Genomic DNA, 4,457 nt, shown 5'->3' with positions numbered 1-4,457 from the left:
TTTTATTAAAATATTGCTAAATGTTATCTAATGGTTTATTGATGCTATCTGAGTAAAAGCTAGTGTTACCCCGTTTAATGTACGAAAATAATTATATGAAAAATTGTTTTAAAAATTTTAAAATTTTTTATTTCCTATAAAATTAAGATAAAATTAAGATTAGATAGAATAAGCTATTTATCAAATTTAAAAATATATTTTTTTAAAAAATAATTTTAATATATATATTGGGAAAATATTATCCATAAATTTATATAAGACATTGGAATAATTTTTAATATACATATTTTCTACAATATATTAAGGATAATTTATTTTTCAAATATATGGGGAATTAAAAATCTCATGTATTATTTTAGGGAGCATTTACAACAACATTGTATTAGGGAGACTTATTTATTATAATTAATTAAAATAAACAATTTAAAATTTGAATTTACAACATTATTTAACAATTAGTTAAAAAGTTCATAATTAAAGTTTTTACGTGCTGAATTCAGTCACAGCTGCAAGTCTTTAATTTCTGACTTGAAGATTATGGATTTGGTTCATTCTGTATCAAATGGTCTAAATACATCACTTCTTTGAAAAAACCAATTTAGATCAATCATTATACACTCACAAAATTTACGTTGACAACGACAGTATTTACATTCGCTCCTATACTAATTCTTAAATGAGTTAATATATATCTTCTAAATGATTAAAATTCATAATTCTCATCTCATGGGATTAAAATTATTCATTATGGTTGATTTTAAAATATTAAATAAAGTTTTACATAATGATAGGATTATAAATATTTATAAAATCATAATCCATATGTTTAGAAGCATGTCTATAAATTCATATATCCTTTTATATATTTTAAAAAAATATTTATAATCTTTACATATTTAAAGTTTTTTATAATTTTTTTAAATTAATTATGAATAAAACATAAACTTAAAAAAGGAATTGAATTTCTTATTAAATTTAAAAATAGATTTCAGTTTCGTTTCTATAATTAAAAAAATCATTTCCGTTTCTAATTACATTCTTTTGAAACCACAGTAAGTTAAATAATTTTATTTAATTTTAACATTATAAATGTTTATGAAATCATATTTTATATTAAATAAAATTATGTAGCAACTTTTCACTGTTTCCTAAACTTTTATATTAAATATTTATGTGTTCTTCTGTCATGCGACCCGGTGGCTTTAAAATTTGTAAACTTTTAAAATAACTTTAAATTTAAAATAAATTTCATAAAAAAAGAATACAATGCACTAATTATTAAATATGAAAATAGTTAAAATAGAACTAGTATAATTTTGAATATTTGTAAAATATTATATATTGATAATATTTAATATTAATTTATTGATAATATTATAAACATTATCATTACCATAAATATCTATCTATCTATATGCATTAAAAATCAACATCCATCTATCTCTATATATATATACAATAATCCTCCTCTCATATCTAAAGTTGGATAACCAAGAATCATACCATTAATATGTTTCGCATTCTCAATAAATTTGTGGAACATCAAGCGAAGGATGCGAAAAGGCAATGCACAAAGCATCTTCCATTGATAGACAACAGCATAGGAGGCCTAGAGAAGGTAAAGTTTTTAATGAAAAGCGATAAGGAAGGGGGGCTAGAGGAAACTACGGAAAATATAATTATAAAAGAAGGTGATCAACAAGAAGACGAATTTGAAGAAGAAGAAGGTCAACAAGAAGGGCCATGGAAAATGGAAGGCATCTTCGAAGAATTAAGATATGGACAAAGGCACATGGTAGCCAGCTTGATATTAGAAGGTTATACAGAATATATGGAAGAGAGGATATTAAGTAATTTTCAAAACTTGATATTCGAACGCATATATGAAGCAGATGAACCAAAGAAAATTGTAATGGAGGATAGGCCTACATGATTAGTAAATAGGAGTTTATTAAATTTAATTGGATTATGAAACTTTAGTTTTTTTTTTTTAACTTTATTTATTTATTTATTTATCAATGATTCTTATAATAAAAATTTCCGCTATATGCACTTTGGATTGTGTTGGAAAAATATCATCCATAATTTAATCTAATTAATTTAAATATTTCCATAGTAAATTAATGATTTTGTCATTATTATTTTTATTATTTGTGTTTATGAAAATATCATCCATAGTTTAATCTAAAAACTTTAAGTGGTTTTTAATTTAAATATTCTCCACAATAACTTAATAATTTTTAATAATAATAATAATAATAATAATAATAATTATTATTATTATTATTATTATTATTATTATTATTATTATTGTTTTATTATTATCCTACGGACTTATGCATATACAATATATTTTATTGAAGGAATGAATTTTTTCAATATATATATATCATATATCTATAAATACACACAAACAATATAAAATTTATATTTATAAACATCATATATACTAATTATTCTTCTAACTAACATATTTAATTAAAATATATGATTACATGCTAAACGACTAAAAAAAAGGAAGTATATACCTTTAAAAGTTTCTAATGGTTATTAATATAATTTACATATATACTACAAAAACTTTAACTGGTTTTACTGATCGCTTTTTCATCTAAATAAAAATTAGTATTCCTATGGACATATTATAAATTTAAATAGAAATTTATTTTTAGTATTATAAAAAATGAATTTTATATAACTTATAAATGTATTTGAATAATGTATATAGGGTAGAGGGCCAAACGTATAAATGCAAATAAATTACACTTCAATAGTTACATTTAACATGTGATTTTATTAAGGAACATTGTGCACATGCAATGTGGTGAATTTTCAAAGGTATACCAAGGAAAAAAAATTTTCTTTATTATATATAAAAATATTCTTTATAGTATATATATACACATATATGCAATGCAAACAGAGGAGGGTTTGAGGATAAAGATAAGAAAAAAAATAAGTACACGAGCAAGGAGGGAATTAAGAAGAGCAAGAGAGCACAAGAGGAAACACACACAGATATATATACATACATATATATATATATATATATCCACTGGTAGTGGGTGACAAATAACAAACTCACCAAATAGACATAAAAGAAGAAAAGGAAATTAACTAACAAGTCTCCATTGACACTATTGGATTATTTGCAACACCATTCAAGGACTCTAGGAGCACAAAACTCCTTTTGGTATTGCTATTGCGAAAAACTCTGAGACGGTAAGAAATTGGTCAATTGGTCAATTTTAATACAGCCAAAGGATGACCTAGCAAGACTTGACTGCTTGAATCCAAACCATTCAGAGCTAGGCGCAGATTAGACAACTAAACCAAGTGGGTGATCCATGTGTTGGTTCAAATGCCGATCAGGCTCACAAGTTGCGAAGTTGATAGGATATGTGCCGGGGTATCTTTATCTTGGAATAAGATTTGTTAAAACAAATGGAAAAAGAGAAAACCAAAATAACTAGAAGAAAGAGAACAAGTTTTTTTAAAAAAATGGGTTCCTAATTTTAATATATATATATATAATCCGAAACTGATTATCAATTCGCTTATAATTATATATATATTTTTTTCAAATAATGATTATGCATATAATTTAAAATAAATTTCATATTTAAAAATTTATATCTGTATATATTTATATTAGCATTCTATGAAACTATAATTAGAAACAAAAATTTTAAATCATTTATAAGTTAAATTATATCATATTTAACAATCTTTAAATTTATGTTAAATTACAATTATTATTTTTACCAAAATATAATTATATAGTATTTGTTTCTAATTATTTCCGAAAATATGTTTAGTTTAAAATAATAATTTGTATCAATTAAAATTTTGCATAATAAGTACTATCTTATATTATCATATATATATATATATATTATTTATATAGAATTTTTAATTCCTAATTCTATTAGGAATTTTTTATCCTATTTTTAATTAATATAAAAGATTAATAATAAGCTCTATCTTTTACTTTGAATAAGAGTAGGAGAAGGGGAAGAGATAAATAAGAAAGAAGGGGTATTAATTATGCTATTCCAAATAGGAGTAGAAAGTAAAAAAATAAAAAAATGATTATATACATATATTTAAAAAAAGAGAGAGATATATATATATATATATTGATTTAAAATAAATTAAAAAAAAGAGAAAAAGAGGGTTAAAATTTAAATTTCAAAAAATAAAATAAAATAAATTGAATTAAAATTAAAAAAAAAACTCTCAACATACGGGAAGTTAGAGGATACAGTGGAACAAGAAAATTGGGAAAAAAACTAGAAGAAGAAGAAGAAAAAGAGGAGAGGGAGAAAAAAATATACAGAGTTTGGGGAAGAAAAAAATTGAAAAAGGAGAGAAGAGGATGAAGAGTAGGAGAGGAAGAAAAGGCCTTAGTTCGAAGGAGACGGCAAAATTTGGAAAGAAAGATCATGGGACAGCCA

The sequence above is a fragment of the Dioscorea cayenensis genome, chromosome 11 (genome assembly GCF_009730915.1).
Source record: "Dioscorea cayenensis subsp. rotundata cultivar TDr96_F1 chromosome 11, TDr96_F1_v2_PseudoChromosome.rev07_lg8_w22 25.fasta, whole genome shotgun sequence".
Taxonomy (NCBI): domain Eukaryota; kingdom Viridiplantae; phylum Streptophyta; class Magnoliopsida; order Dioscoreales; family Dioscoreaceae; genus Dioscorea; species Dioscorea cayenensis.
This window is presented reverse-complemented; position numbering follows the sequence as displayed.